The sequence below is a fragment of the Euprymna scolopes genome, chromosome 23 (genome assembly GCF_053919585.1).
Source record: "Euprymna scolopes isolate OS-2025 chromosome 23, ASM5391958v1, whole genome shotgun sequence".
In the NCBI taxonomy this organism is placed as follows: domain Eukaryota; kingdom Metazoa; phylum Mollusca; class Cephalopoda; order Sepiida; family Sepiolidae; genus Euprymna; species Euprymna scolopes.
In genome coordinates, this window is record NC_136504.1 from 29,391,285 (window position 1) to 29,408,190 (window position 16,906).

General features: G+C 33.7%; 1 long non-coding RNA gene across 1 annotated transcript in view; it reads right to left on the reverse strand.

The window, feature by feature from the left end:
- Positions 1-1,414: 1,414 nt before the first annotated feature.
- Positions 1,415-16,906, reverse strand: part of LOC145245695 (uncharacterized) — a 42,596-nt gene continuing 27,104 nt past the window's right edge. The window contains exons 2-3 of the long non-coding RNA XR_013863010.1: positions 2,826-2,913; positions 1,415-1,662 (exon numbers count right to left, since the gene is read on the reverse strand). This is a non-coding gene — a long non-coding RNA (uncharacterized LOC145245695). The remainder of the gene's footprint in view (positions 1,663-2,825; positions 2,914-16,906) is intronic.

Here is a 16,906-nt window from a genome sequence, read left to right on the forward strand (position 1 = left end):
TATATATATATATATATATATATATATATATTAGAACGAATAGTGTTTTGCTATGAATTTTAAACAAAATATGTTTTATTGTACGGCAGTTGAAATACTTTTCAAATTTAGAAGTGCCAATAATTCATACATTTTAAGTAACAAAATATTGAAACGGAAATGCATTGTGGTGGATTTAGGAATGAAATTATGTTTTTAATAAAATTTTTAGAAAGAAGTTCGTTTTGTATATCACATAGCAATTCGTTTTCGTATTGTATTTTTAATTTTAATGAATAATCAATTATTCTATAATATAAAGGTAGTTGTTTGTGCGTATGGTTGTATATTCAGCTAAAATTGAAAGACAAATCGATAAAATGAATGCCTACAAAGTTGGAATTCTTTTGATCGGCGTTGTCACGGATAAATAATATCTAAAATTAAGTATATATATATATATATATATATATATATATATATATATATATATATATTCTTTGACTCTAAACTGGTACACATTTAGTGAGTGGAGGGGATCGGTTTTCCAGCCAGTTTATGTACTTAGTAAAGGGAAGTAAGTCTGATTTTTTATTTCAAGGAGTTATTTTCTTTATGCCGAGGCATTCACAGACAAATCAGTATACACGAGAGTTTTGTTTTTGTGCATCTGTAGTAAGAGTAATAGTATGCGCGAGAAGAAAGAGTGCGAGAGAAACAGGGCAACGCGGTGGGAAGAGAGCAAGATAGAATGACGAAGGGAGAAATAACGAAGATCTGTCATAAGGATGTTACACATTTGCAGCGGGCAACGTCGGTTAGCCCTGCGAGTAATAAATAAAAGATTATAATGGATAAGTCACGTAGACGCGAGAAACACACATATACAGAGTTGAAGGATAGAAGTACCGTCCTAAAAACAACACTACAGATTTATTTAAAAACTTTTAATGTAATAATCAATTTAGGTAACTTGATTATATAGTAGAGCTGACGTCTATTCAATGTAGCTGCCTTTAGCCTCAATCACCGTCTAGATACAACTGGGAGCATGCATTTTCCACAAACGCCGGCGGGACTTCGGCGAATACTTAGCGGATAGCGAGGATCAAACTCGCTTCGGTGTAGTGGTGTTCTTGACATAGGAGCAAACAAAGTAGTCCAGCACGTTCAGATCAGGAGAGAAGGGGAACCAGTCAGAGAAGGATACAAAGTCGTAGCACTCCTTCTGAAGTCAAGCCTGGGTCTCTTTCGATTTATGGGCCGGCGCCGCATCCTGCTGCCACACCCAGGTTCTGCCAGTGGCCACCTGATTGCACTAGGGGATCACCACACTCTTCAGCATATCCAAGTACACTTTAGTGTTGACTTTCAAGCCGACTTCGAAGATGTAAGCAGGCATGATGTAGCCCTTGCTTGAAACTACACCAAAGACCATAACCGTTGCCGCAAACTTTGTTTATCCCAACCCTGAGCACATCCCTGTTATTCGTGTCAATCCAGCGATGCATTTTGCTGGTGATGGCAATGGTCCTGTAATCATAACTTGGATCGGTAGAGAGCATGAGTTGTACAGTGGTGCATCTCCAATCTCGCTCGTTGAACATTGTGCCACTTTCGGATATGATAGAAGGCTTCTATTGCTCTTGGGATTTGTGCACAACTGGCCAACTGGTAGATGATCTGCAACAAAAAAAGAAAATCGTTTTTATCAAACGGAAATGGAATCATGTCGCCTTTTCTAGAGCGACAATTTTATCGTTCCACCCTATACACCGGTACACGAGAAGTGATTAGACAATTTTATTAATAAAGAAATCTGCGCTTAGAGAGATGCACGTATTCGTATGAATCAGCTAAAGGCGAAAAACAGAAACCTATGCAGTCATCCAAGAATTTTTTACACAATTTTATTAATAGAGAAATTTACGTTCAGATGATCCAAGTGTTTAGTAAACTCACATAGAGGCGAAAAACACACACACATGAACACAGGCATACGTGAAGGGGTCGTACAGTTTTATATGTATACGAGTGTCGTCTCAAAAGGAAAGCCTCCTATTTTTTAAACTAAAAAGTTGAAGAGCTTTGAAGACAGGAGTTGTACTATAAAAACGAGCGATCTTTTCTGCTTTAGAATTTATTTTTCTACATAGCCACCACCATTTTTAATGTACTTTTACCAGCGATGAATGATGACTGTGTATGGGCGTCTGTTGTGCAATTTTATCATACGAAGGTCATTCCAAAAGTAAAGCCTCCTATTTTTTAAATTAAAAATGTTGAAGAGTTCCGAAGACAGGAATGGTACCATAAAAACGAGCAACCTCCTGCGTTCCAATGACGCATCTCCGCTTCTGACGCGCGCCCATGGTAGTTGCTTTCGTAGAGACTCATACCGTTAATATCTGCAACAGAGCGATGATACTTTCAACTCATGAATGCATAAGTTCAGTCATCATAAAAATGACATTTGCAATCCCCCTCTGATCTATTCGGGTTGAATAAAGAATATAGAAGTTATCACTTTTGGCACGCCGCTCGTAGATATTTGCGTCTGGAGGGTGCATGTGTTTAGTATTTTTTCCTAATATATTTTTTAATGAGCTGAACGCGTTTTTGTTGTAACGTTTGAACCTTAGTTGTGGTTTTCGTTTCGTCACCATTGAGCAATGACTCAACAATTTCAAGGTTCTTAAAAAAAAAAAACCTGTTATAAATTTATTAAAGACATCAAAGGCGGTCAGACGTAGAAGAAAAAAAAGAAGAGAACATATTTGGAACAATAGGGTAAAGTTGTTTTTATTCTAATATAAAGACACCGAAAAATATTTACGCATACATACCAAAGTACGTTGATAATCAATTTAACACGATGTACGGCGATCAAGCGCGAAACATTGCTGATATACACGAGACGAATTCGACAGTTTTCTGAACAGGAGAGAAAGAAAATAATGCACATCATATCTTGGCCAATAATTGATTAAAAATTTAAATTGAATTGTTGAGCTAATCTTTTTCGTTGAGTACATTAAAAAAAAACTTTCTAGAAATTGTGGAAGTTTTATGATGCCACGATAAAGATAGTCTGGGCATTTACAAATGATTTCACCCATGAATAAACAGACTGTTATTTAAAAAATAAAAGCTAAAAGAACAACTTGCTTTGTATGTTTTGAGGGTGATAATGTATCATCTAAAGGACAGTTGTCTGTGTGTACGATTGTATGTTTGTATGTTTGGCTAAAAGTAAAAAACGACTAAAAATAAACACCCATATGGTTGGTAAGTTTTGGGAAGGAGTTGCCTTATACAAAATTTAATATATAAAAGGCTATGTACCTGTCTGTCTGTGTCCATATTTTTAAACTCTATTTCTTCTGAAACTAAAAGTTGTAGAACAGTGCTAGGTGCCTCGAATGATTTGATTGGATTTTTTATGAACAGTTTTTTATGAGTTTTATCAAAATCGTTTTAAGGGGTCAAAAATGGGTCAAAATTGAAAACATCGTTATACATGTTGCACATTCATCTTAGTTTAATTTTAATGTTCAATGTTGGTACAGTGGTAACGTCACCAGCTTTGAATGCTGCAGTTTTGCTTTCGGTTTCAATTCTAGATGATGGTACCCAAATACCTGTTTTTTTTTTTTACTTTTGAAATCACGACTCTATAATAATATATACTAAATTTGTACAAATTAAAATATCATATTAAAGCGTATTTTACGATCCCCCCCCCGCTAGTAATATCTAAAATTTAGAAAAAAAAATCATTTTTTGGGGGTAAGGTTTCGTCAGGAAGGTTCGGTTTTTCAACGTTATTATTCCACGAGGAATCTATTACAGAAAGAGGTGTATGTGTGCAGCTAGAGAGATATGGACTAGCAGGAATGAAAGGGTGGATTGGGGAAGCCTGGATGTCATAATAATTAACAAGATGGAAAAGGCCTGTAGATTTTGCCGTTCCAGCAGACCACAGAGTGAAAATCAAGGAGAAAGCTCAAAGAGATCTGGAGAATGAAGAAAGTAAAATAACACCACTAATATTAGAAGCGCTAGGAAGGATAGTAAAGAACTTTGAAAAATGAATAGGAGAGATAGGAATCAGAAGGATGACTGAGAAAATGCAACGAATTTCAATAATGAAAACTGCATGAATGAAGAGACTAACACCACACATAAACTACACACAAACTGAACACAGAAACAAAGACAAACACACGAAAACTGAAACTGTACAAATGAAGAAACATCGCCCACCTTTTATCCTGTGAGTATCACCATAAACAAGCACCACACCAAATAATGGGGGTCATGGAGGAGTAAAGACCGAGGAGAAAAATCACTAGCCAGACCTCCACTGGAGATGTGCAAAGATGACTGGGACCTGGAGGAGGCTTATTGACACCCAAATTCCAGTGAAGACCAATGGTTGTCGCCAACGAGAAATAAATGGTAAGCGGCTGTTGCGATAATACAAATTAATTTGCATAGGTTGTTGAAATAGTTGGAGAGTACTGGAAATCTGAGGAGACTTGTTGTCACTCAGATTCCAAGGGACACCACTAGTTGTTCTCGAAGAACAATCTTTGACGATGGCTTGTGTGAATACTTCTACTGAGTAAATAATAATAATAATAATAGTAATAATAATAATAATAATAATAATAATAAGAAGAAGAAGAAGAAGAAGAAGAAGAAGAAAAAGAAGAAGAAATTGGAATGGCTGGAAAGATACAACGAATAACAATAAGCTAAACAGCTGAAATCTTAAAGAAAACCCTTGAATGCGGAGACTAATACACATGAACCATATGCATGATCCAGACAAACTGTTGCAGAGGCAAAAGATGAAGCATTGCATGGAAACAAGAACATTGAAGCTGCATATCTATGAGTCCGCTATCTCATCTCCCCCCATTGCCTCATCTTCGACCCCCCAAAAGAGCGATACAAATAGTCGAGAAGGGTCAAGGAGGATGGAAAGTTCTCTTCGCACTGACCAGACCTCCTTTCGACAAAGGTGAAGAGAACTGGGAACTTTAGTAGGCTTATTGTCGCTCAAATACCAGTGGAGACCAATGCCCGCTGCCAGCGAGAAATCAATGGTAAGCGGCCGTTGCGATAATGCAAATTGATTTGCAAATGTTATCGAAAGAGGTAGAGCCACATAAACTATAAGCACTTAGCAAATATAAATAACTCACATATGCTATGAATACTAACCTGATATAAATAACCCTCATAAACTATTAATACTAACCTGATATAAATGACCCTCATAAACTATGAATACTAACCTGATATAAATGACCCTCATAAACTATTTACACTGACCTGATATAACAAATCAACGTAAACTATGAACACTAAGTTTATACAACTAACCGCGAGACACTCTTACCACTAATCTAATATAACTAATCCACATAAACTATGAATAGTAACCTTATATAACTAATCCAGATAAACTAGAAACACAAAGTGATATAACTAACACACACATACTATAAACACTAATCTGATATAACTAATTCACATTAACAATGGACACTACCCTAAAAAAAATAATCTATATAAACTATAAAAACTAACCTGATATAACTAACTGTAAACAATGAATACTAATCTAATATAACTAATCCATATAAACTATGAAAAGTAACCTAATATAACTAACCACCATAAAAATGAATAAAAATGTTATATAACTAATCCATATAAACTATGAAAACTAACCTAATATAACTAACCACCATAAAAATGAATAAAAATGTTATATAACTAATCCATATAAACTAGGAAAACTAACCTAATATAACTAACCACCATAAAAATTAATAAAAATGTTATATAACAAAATCACATAAAATATGAACACTAACCTTATGTAATTAACCCACATAAACTATGAACGTTAACCTGATATAAATAAACCACATAAATTAAAAACACTTACCTGATATAACTAACTCACATAAACTATGAAAATTAACTTGATATAACTAATTCATATAAACTATGAAAAATAACCTGGTATAACTAATCCACAAAAACTATGAACACTAACCTGAAGTAACAAATCCACATATACTTTTAACACTAACCTCATATAACTAATCTAAATAAACTATGAACCTTAACCTCATATAATTACCCCATATAAACTATGAATATAAACACATACCTAATATACTAACCTACATAAACTATGAACACTAACTTGATTTAACTAATTTACAGAATTTATGAACACTAACCTGCTACAAGGAAACTGCTACAGACATAACTATTCAAGGGGACTAAAAGCGCAAGGCATTTAATGTTATATAATAAATTAATAAATAATAAAATAAATTAATTATAAATAAATGAATTAAAAATAATTAAAAAATGATATACAAATTGCCTTTAATAAGTTTCCAGACTTATTTTATCGGCATTTAAAATTGTCGTAGACTTTTGAAAATTCAGGATGTTATTGCTATATATCTTATGAGATGACTAACCAATTCTTATGATTTCAGGTTCAAATGAACAGCTACAGCAGGAATTGGAATACGCTTTACTAAAAGCAGATTGTAACAGCTGGTGAATTTTAAAAACCGCTTAAAAAAACAACAATATGCAATAAAATTCTGTTTTAAAGTTCGGAAAATGCCAGAAAAACGTATGGAATGCTTCAAACTGCTTTTAGACTATCTTGGATGAATATAGCATTAGTTTTCGAGTGGCATAAGAGATTGAAGGAAGGTAAGGAGTATGTGAGGGATGATGAGATGTGTGGGAGGAGTAAGAAAGTCAGAACACGGGAGTTGATTGGCCAAATAAAGAATTTCATTAATAAGGGGTGTCGTATGTCTATAGAGACAATACGTGCATAGTTTGATGTCAGTGTGGGAACTGAACACACAATTATTTGTGAGGAACTGAACATGCAGAAGATTTGCGTGAAGTTTGTCTTAAGCTTGTTGCATTCTTATCACTGACTATTTGACCAAGATGAGCACCAAGACAGTTTCTCAGCCTCCCTATTGTCCAAACCTTGCGCCTTGTGACTTTCGGTTAATGCCTAAGCTAAAGGAAAACATGAGAACTGAGGAGATGAAAGAGGGTGTGGAAAGGAGAATTAATGAGCTCACACAAGAGGACTTCCATGAAGTCTCCCAGAAGTTGTTGGAACGATACAACAATTGCATTGTACCTGGATGAGATTACTTCGAAGAGAGCTAGTGTTTCATAAGTGTACTATCAATAAAAGTGCCCGTATATATTAAAACAGCATTGTTTTTTTTTCTTTTATTTCTTTCTGTCTTTTTTCTATTTCACATATTTCTACTTATATAAGCTTAAAAACGTCGAAGGATGGAATACTGCTGTCATATCTGGGCAGGAACTGCTAAAAACAGCCTATCCTGCCTTGACAGAGTACAAAATAGACTTCGTGGCTTAGTGGCGGATGCCCTTTTCTCTACCCTGCAGCCTCTCTCCCACAGAAGAGACGTTGCGAGCCTATCCTTGTTTTATCGTTATCCATGGCAGATGCTCGTCTGAACTCCAATCTCTGGTCCTTCCTCGCCAATCTTTCACGAAAAACACCCGTCTAGCTGAATCCACTGTGAAAAATTTCCCCCACTCTTTATCTGTACCTAAATCAAAACGTGGATTCCATGAACAAAGCTTCTTTCTTAGAACTGCACGCTTGTGGAACCCTGTTCCGTCTGCCTGCTTCCCACCTGACTACAACTTGGATGCCTTCAAGTCTAATGTTAACAAATTCCTAATGAACCGCCCTCTTAAGTAAACACTTCATTAAATCTCCACACTAACGTACTGTACTTGCAATAACCCTTATCCCTGAGTGGCTTCCGGGCCTTGATAAGTGGTGACCACCGTGTAAAAAAAAAAAATATATATATTTGCATGTGCGGGATTCACTCCTAAACCAGTCGTTATGATTTTTATAACATAGATGCTAAGCAGAAATATGTAATAATGTGGTCTATATTTTGTTTAATTTGGTTTCTATTCACATGAAGTGCAAAAGAAATGGAAATTATTGTAAAAATTACATATACCTCCGATATTTTTGTGAAATTAACCATCGATTCTAGACATTAATGCTAAATATTCCCCAATTCTCAGTTTCTTTTAAACAGTATTAGGGACATACAATATTTAAACTTTCCCGTGTGAAATTTTAAATATTTCAGGTTTACATTAAATCTGATCCATAGTCATTAGCAAATATGTAAGCAAGATTAACGGAATTTAAATTTATTTTTAAGACCCATTAAGCTTAAGTTGTAAATTTCCGATTAGTTCAAGAATTAAAACTGTGTAACAGAGTTTGATCAAAATTAGATTAAGGATTCTAGTGGTAAGGTATAATAGAAGTATATATTGTTTTTAATATTTGTAACAAGACATAAACGTAGTCTTCACTTCAAATAGAAATAGGCTGACGTAATTTGGAAGTCCGAGTACTTTCCAATCCTTCTGGATTCATGATCAGGGATAGATTAATTTAACTGGTTTTGAACAATTTATGAATTTTTTTTGAATAACGTGTATATTTATTTCATTGGTTAATTATTTTAATCAGCCATTTCCTACCAGAAGTAAAGACCATAACGTGAAAGTTAAAAAAGAGAGAAAAAAATTAATAGACAAAAAAAAAAACGCCTATTTTATTATAACGAAAATTCTGCCTGCACAAACACGCACACCTATCCATCTATATCTATATCTATATTCCTATAAATTCGTTTTTGTGTGCGTGTATTGATATTCATATTAAAACCCTCTTTTCATTTATTTAAAAAGAAAATACAACTTTCTTATATATCGGCTGTGGAAATGCATTCACTAGCAAAAGATCTAGCCTATTTGTATATTCTTTTTAATATTCATTTTAATTAATTCCCTATTAGTTTTTTCGGTTTTCTTATGGGATGATCATCTTTAGTTAACTATTACGTGTAATTATATTAATGCAGATATTCTACATAATTTATACTTGCATAATATTTGCGTAAAAAGTTTATAGTAAACACAAAACTGTTTCCATATACATTTATATATACGTATATATTTTTGTTTAACAAATTTTGCCTACTAAACACTTCCTAGAGTTTTTGGTCTACAGACAGAAGACTTCATATATAAGGCATTTGAATGCATGCGAAACTTTATATATATATTAAAAAAATCGGTGCAAAAGTGTGGAAATTAACAACAAAAAAGAAGAAATTTGCCAGGTGAAGGTCGAACGCCGGCATTACGAATGCTTAATGTGGTTGCTATTGGTTCATGTTTTAATTTTTAGCGCCGCATAATGAATGTCTTCATAGCCCAGTCATAGACGACAGAGGCAAAAATAAAACGTGAACCGAACGTTTTGGTTTCGATTCTAGGTGGTGGCGCACGAGTCTTTTTTTTAAAAACACTTTTTCAATTATTACTACGTATTGCGTCAAATCTCTCTCTCTTTCTCCCCCTCTCTCTCTCTCTCTCTCTATATATATATATATATATATATATATATATAAGTGAATGTGTGTGTGTGTGTGTCTGTGTGTGTACATTTTCCAACGCAATAAATCTGTCAATATTCAGTCTACAGACTCGAAATTTGATATACAGGGTACTGAGTTTTGGGAAAATATTTGTGATTGGTGTTCGGCCAGAAATTTGGCTGTTAAGGGGTAAAAGTTCTACGATTTGACCTTTGAGAACTCTACCAAACTCCTTCGACAATTTTGGGTCTGAACCCTTGAAATTTTAGATATAGCTTCCTTGGACATGGATCTAACTTAATACTTTGGTTTGAGCTCAAAACAATAAATGTTAAGGGATCATAATAGGGGTCAAAGTTTTAAGAAAAATTGACCTCTGCGGTCTCTACCAAATTACTCAGGCAGTTTCTGGTAAAAATATTTGAAATTTTATATAAAGAGTAATCAGAGATAGGGCAAGCTTTTTAATCGGGTTGGGTCGAAAATTTTTAGTTACCAATATATAAATGTATGTATGTACGTGTGCATGTCTGCCTAAAACTTTCAACAGAGATGACAGATTTTACCAAGATTAGTATGGATCTGAAGTTCGACCTTTCATACGACAAATATCGAAAGATTGGCTAAAATCATTAATATTTTCACTTTCAACTGGGCACTTTTCCACAGAGGGGGGGTCGCTTTTTTCGCCGATATTTTTTAAAGTAATCCTCTCATTTCGATTGTCTAGCCGTAATTTAAATCTAAGTAACTTCCGGTTTGGTGTTGGTAGTAACAGCAAAGACGTTATGTTTTTCTCGTTCTTTTCCTCCTTCGCGATACGGGTTCGAGACTGCCTTCCTACTAGCACAATTTTTTTTTTTGCTCAACATACACATCCAAACACCCGGGCAACGCTGGGATGAAATGCTAGGATATCTATAAAAGTGAACGTATCTGTGTGTCTGTGTTTGTGTACATTTTCCTACACAATAACTACAGACTCGAAATTTGATATATAGGGTACTGAGATTTGGGAACATATTTGTGATCGGTTTTCGGCCAGAAATCTGGCTGTTAAGGGGTCAAAGTTCAACGACTTGACCTTTGAGAACTTTACCAAAATCCTCCGACAATTATGGGTCTTAACACTTGAACTTTTAGATATAGGTTTCTTGGGCATTGATCTAACTTGACTTGATTTGAGCCCAAAACAATAAATGTTAAGGGGTCATAATAGGGGTAAAAGTTTAAAAAATTGACCGCCTTTTTTTTCTTTCTCAAAATACACCTCCAAACACCCGGGCAACGTCGGGCTGAAATGCTAGTATATATATATATATATATATATATATATATATATATATATATATATATATATATATATATATATATATATGTTGTATGTCCTGACGAAACTTGTATATCGATCAAAAAAATTATGTCTTACGTTTTCTTTGGTGCGTAAAAAAAAAAAAAAAAAAATGGAAATATTGCAATTTTTGCGAAAAAATAAATAAATAAAAATGTTTCAAGTATATGTTAACACAAACACACGCAAACACACACACAATATATATATGTATATATATATATAAAATGTGTGTGTGAGGACACTTCTCAACCTATATACTCGACGAATTTTTGATCCACAGACTTGAAATTTGAATTTTGGTATATATGATATTCAGACATCTGAAAAATATTTCAATAAGTTTTCATCCGGAAAAATGAGCTGGAAATGGCTTAGAATTGAAAAATTGGTACGTGGGGGGAGGGGTCATCGGATTTTTCTGTTTTCAACTGTTTCCCGACTGCGCATGCGCGGTCATGAAACATGACAGCTTCATTATGTTAAGTATAAGTTTGTTTTAATACACATTTCAAAGATCATGTCAAGCTGGTCTAATGGTTATCGTACTTGGTTCACGGTCTTTAGGTTTTGGTTTCGATCCCAGTTCGAGTATTTTTGTTACTTACAAAAAGTGAACAGTTTAGAAAAAAACATAATACTTGCATGCACATGTCTCAGTTTGTTTACACTTTGTTTTTTTTTTGTAAGAACGAATTTAACGTTACGTTTAATACCTACGGTATTTCTGTTTATAAGAAATAATAATAACGTATTAATTAAAATATAATATTTATGCGTATTTTACGACCGGACAACGCCGGGTGACCTGCTAGTTATATATTCCTTGTCATGCATTTTCATTGAATTCGAATGATACTAGGATCATTTTGTCTGTTTTCAAGTGTGGGAATGTTTTTATTTCGTTCTCTCTCACGTCTTTTTTGGTTTGTGCGTGCCATGCTCTGCTCTCCACATTTATTCGCGATGAGCTCCAGATGATCTACAGATGTCGCCAATCGCATTTCCAGTCGCCATCGTCCGCAGAGCGCAGACAGATTTCTGCACAAATCATTGAAGGCGCGACACGTTCTTTGACCCCCAACCGAAGCGTTGTTGCGTCTCCAGACGCCCTGTTACAATCGAAGAACAAAGAGACAGAGAGATAAGAAAAAAAAAAAGAAAATAAAAAAAGAAAAGTAAAACAATATGATAATGGTGGGCGGGAATAGATCAGGAGTCGTGGAAGTGGCTGGGTTAGGTTGAATGGTTAAACAACAAGAACTACGTCATAGACAAAAAAAAAAAAGGAAAGAAAAAAGGAAAGAAAAGCTAAAATTAAAATGTTGAGTAATCTTAAAATTTTGTTTTAAAGTCTTTCGTGTTTTCAACTCAAGATTTAGGTGGGGCTCTTCAAACATGGTCAGTAATGCATGTCTCTTTCACTCAGCCTCTTTAATGTTTGACTTATTTCTGTCAGTCTTCGTTCAATTCTGCATCAATTCATTCCATCCGTTCTTGTTTTCTTATTTAAAATTTTGAAATCTTTTTTTCTACAATACTTCAATGCATTTCTCCTTTCTTTCTTCGCTCCTACTCTCATTTTATTCATCTACTATAATTCTTTGGGTTATATATATATATATATATATATATATATATATATAGCATGGGTGTCCGGCGTTGCCCGGGTATTTGGAGGTGTATGCTGAGCCAAAAAAGAAAGGTCAATTTTTTAAACTTTGACCCCTATTATGACACCTTAACATTTATTGTTTTGGGGTCAAATCAAGTTTATTAAGTTAGATCCATGTCCAAGGAACCTATATCTAAAATTTCAAGTGTTTAGACCCAAAATTGTCGGAGGAGTTTGGTAGAGTTCTCAAACGTCAAATCGTTGAACTTTGACCCCTTAACAGCCAAATTTTTGGCCGAAAACCAATCACATAGATTTTTCTAAATCTCAGTACCCTATATATCAAATTTCGAGTCTGTAGACTGAAAGTTGACAGAGTTATTGCGAAGGAAAATGTACACAGACACACAGACACGTTCACTTATATATATATATATATATATATATATATATATATATATATATATATATATATCCATTCATATATATATATATTTCTGTAGAAGTATATTTTCTTATAATATATACCAATCCTTATTTAAGAAACTCAATGTAATTGAAGAGCAATAGTGACAAAATACTATATTCCAAAATTCATGATGTTGACCATCTTATAATTTATTCCTTTAATTCAGTTGATTTATACAATTCTTGACAGTATCTGTTTCGTGTCTCAAAATCAATCACTTAATTATTATATCAATCAGTGAATCTGTTATGCCCTTAACTTAACTTAAGAAATAGCAACAATCAATCCGTCAAAAGGAAATGAAGTGTGATTCGACATATGCCTTTAATTTTGCATATACGTTTAATATGTTTCCATTATACCATATATATATATATATATATATATATATATATATATATTGGCAAAGTCATTAATCAAGTCATTATTCACGCACGTATGATTGAATACGAAGAGTTATTCTTTTTCTCGATTTTTTTGGATATCTTTTCCATTCGCCGAGCAATGTTTTCATGATTTCAGATGACATATTGTATAAAATGGCGCCAAAAAGTTGTTTTTGAGCCATATTCTTTTCAAGCGCTTTTTATCGGTACTTCCGATTATCATCAGCGATTGCTGTTGTTATCGTTTTCTTTTTCTTTTCTCTTGAGGGTTGGTGTATTTATAGTTTTTTTTTTTTAAATTGTGTAAATTTTTTATTGGTTGTAAAGTTGGGTGCTGGAAGTTTAGAGGCGAATTATTTTTATTTTTAAATTCGATTTTCTTATTTTATAGTTTATTTATTAAGTGTCTTGTTAGTAATTAATTATTTTTAGTATATTTTTCCCGGTGTTTAATGAGATCCGGTTAAAATGGGGCTGTAGTTTTTTGATAAGTATGGCTTCTAGTAATTTTAATCGTCGTTTGCAATTATTAAGGCATCGAATTTTAGTATTGTTAGTTAAGATATTTCTAATGTCGGACGACTGTAGGTTTTTATCATGGAATGTTAGTTGTTGTTTTATGGCACTATTGTCAGCTAAATGATAGGTTAGTCGTCGGGAGAGTGTTGTTGTGGTGTGGCCTATGTATGCGTTGTATGAGGTTTTAGAGTGAGTTCGGTGACATTCATCGAAGGGGCAAATAATTTCATACACTACATTAGTTTGGTTTAGTGTGGTGTTAGTATTCTTATTGTTTTTAATTATTGAATTAGAGGTTTAAAATTATAAATTTATATATATATACATATATATATACATATATATATATATATATAAAAAGTAGTAGCGTTCCTGTGTGTGTGTCAGTATGTAAAACTCTCCTACAGCTTACATCACTGAGCCGATCATAGCATAATCTCGCATGATAATAGTCTCTCACATAGGAATGGTGCACACCATTTCTCAAGGTTAAGATCAAAGGCGAAGGTCATAGCATATGTGTATATACTTTCGTACAGCCCACACTACTAGACCGATGATGACCAAACCTGGCATGATGATGACCCGCCTTACCTAGTCATGGTGCACACCATTTTCAAAGTTCCCAGTTAAAGGTCAAGGTCATAGCTTTTTTTTTACATATATTCTTCTACAGACCACACCACTGGACCGACCATGACCAAAACTGATATGATATTGGTCTCTGACCTAGGAAGATGCACACAATTTTCAATGTCAAGGTCAAAGCTTAAGGTCATATTTGTGTGCGGCTCTTCATAAATTATACCACCTAGGAATATTGCACACCAATCTGGGGTTCGTCATCATCCCGGAGGCCCCACCATGGTGCCGGCCAATTATTTATGAATTTGAATTATATTACCTTCCTCCAACCCATCCTCTCAACCAATTAAACAAATGTTAACCATTGCGATTCTTTATAATTGTTGCAATTTTTATGTGTAACAATATAAGTGCCAAATTTGATATAGCCTATTTGCTTTAAAGTTCATAGTTGGATTTCAGTCACTTCAGGAGAGAGTTAACAAATTTCAATTACCTTAAGCAATAGTTGTGCTTACGATATTCACTTACTGCAACGTACAGCAAAGTCCCGCGCAAAACGTGGGTGCCGTGGCTAGTATATATATATATATATATATATATATATATATAGGAGTGGGAAATGAAGTCACAAAAACTATACATTGGTAAATATGGATTTATTCATTTATTCAATAAGGGAATACAGACAATTAGTTGGGGGATGGAAGGAACTCTTTATGCCAAGGCATTTCGAAGCCTAATGCATAAAGCGTCGAAATTTCCCATTCCTATTGTTCTCCTATATAACCTCCAATGATACTTGTTGAAATTTATAATGTCCAGATAAGTCTCCTCCTATAGTATTGAACTAACCTTTTTCTTCTAAGGCACTAAGCTATATATATATATATATATATATATATATATATATATATATATATATATATATATATATATATATATATAAGCGAGATAAGACACAGATAAAAATCCGATGAAAAATCCTGATAGATATTACTAGAGGTAATACTTTCAGGGTAATCCTAGCCAAAAAGGAAAAGCTCAATATTTAAGAATAGAGCAATATATAAGTTTAATGGTTAAATTTAAATTCTGAAAATCAAATAATAGACACATATATTTTCGAGTTATGAATTTATTGTTTGACAAAAGGCATATATAGAAGGGGTTATATTAATTTCCTTTATCCATGGATTTTCAATCATGGCACATATCATCAGAGGAAATTAAATGCGGTTAGCAAAATATTCAGCTGTGAAAAGGCACGTATTTTGCTTTTCAGCACAAATATTGAAAATAGTTTTTTGGGTGGTGAATGATAGTTATATGAAAATAATTATTGGAAAAGGAAATTTGATACAACCTGGGCAGTCCATTATCGGAAGGAGTATAATGTCCTCCGGGGTTTTATTTACAAATAGGCAGAATATTGGTCCAGGTTAGAAGGCAGTAATCCCATATAACAAAGATGCGTGGTTGCTCCTTAGCGATATTCCGAAAGGTATACGGGACGGCCGTATTCGTTGGTGAGTTGAATGCGTTTTGGTATATGTAATCCAGATTCTTTTTTGGTGTTGGCACAGTATATAAGATATTGGATGGATATACCAATCCATATATATATATATATATATATATATATATATATATATATATATATATATATATATAGTATAAGTTAAGAAGATAAAGCGAAAATTGACACAAGAACTTTATTACATTATCAAGTCAATAAAGGTTGGAAAAAGAGGAACAAGAGAGAAACCTATGTAGGTTATGGAATTCCAAACCAAATGTTTCTCGTCAGATAAGTGAAAAGCCGGCAATATACAAAAGTAAACATAAGACAATACCGTCTTCGATTAGAAATGAAACTTTTTTTTTTTTAGATTAGAATTGGAAAAAAAAACATATTTTATTAGAGGATTGATTTGATGGATGAAGAAAACAGCAATAAATGTTTAAAGAATATGCCAAACAAACAATAAGCAATGTTTTTAATTCACGAAAATATTAATTTTTTTAAACCTTTCAATTTTTTATTTTAACTTCAAAAAATAAAAAAAAAAATTTCAAAAATTAAGTTTTAATATTTTTAAATTGATATTTCTCTATCCAGGAGATTCCTTCACTTTTTTTTTTTACACAGTGATCACCACTTATCAAGGCCCGGAAGCCACTCAGGGATAAGGGTTATTGCAAGTACATTACGTTAGTGAGGAGATTTGATGAAGTGTTTACTAAAGGGGGCGGTTCATTAGGAATTTGTTAACATTAGACTTGAAGACATCCAAGTTGTAGTCCGGAGGGAAGCAGGCAGACGGAACAGAGTTCCACAGGCGTGCAGTTCTAAGAAAGAAGCTTTGTTCATGGAATCCACGTTTTGATTTAGGCACAGATATAGAGTGGGGGAAATCTTTCACAGTGGATTCAGCTAGACGGGTGTTTTTCGTGAAAGATTGGCGAGGGGGGACC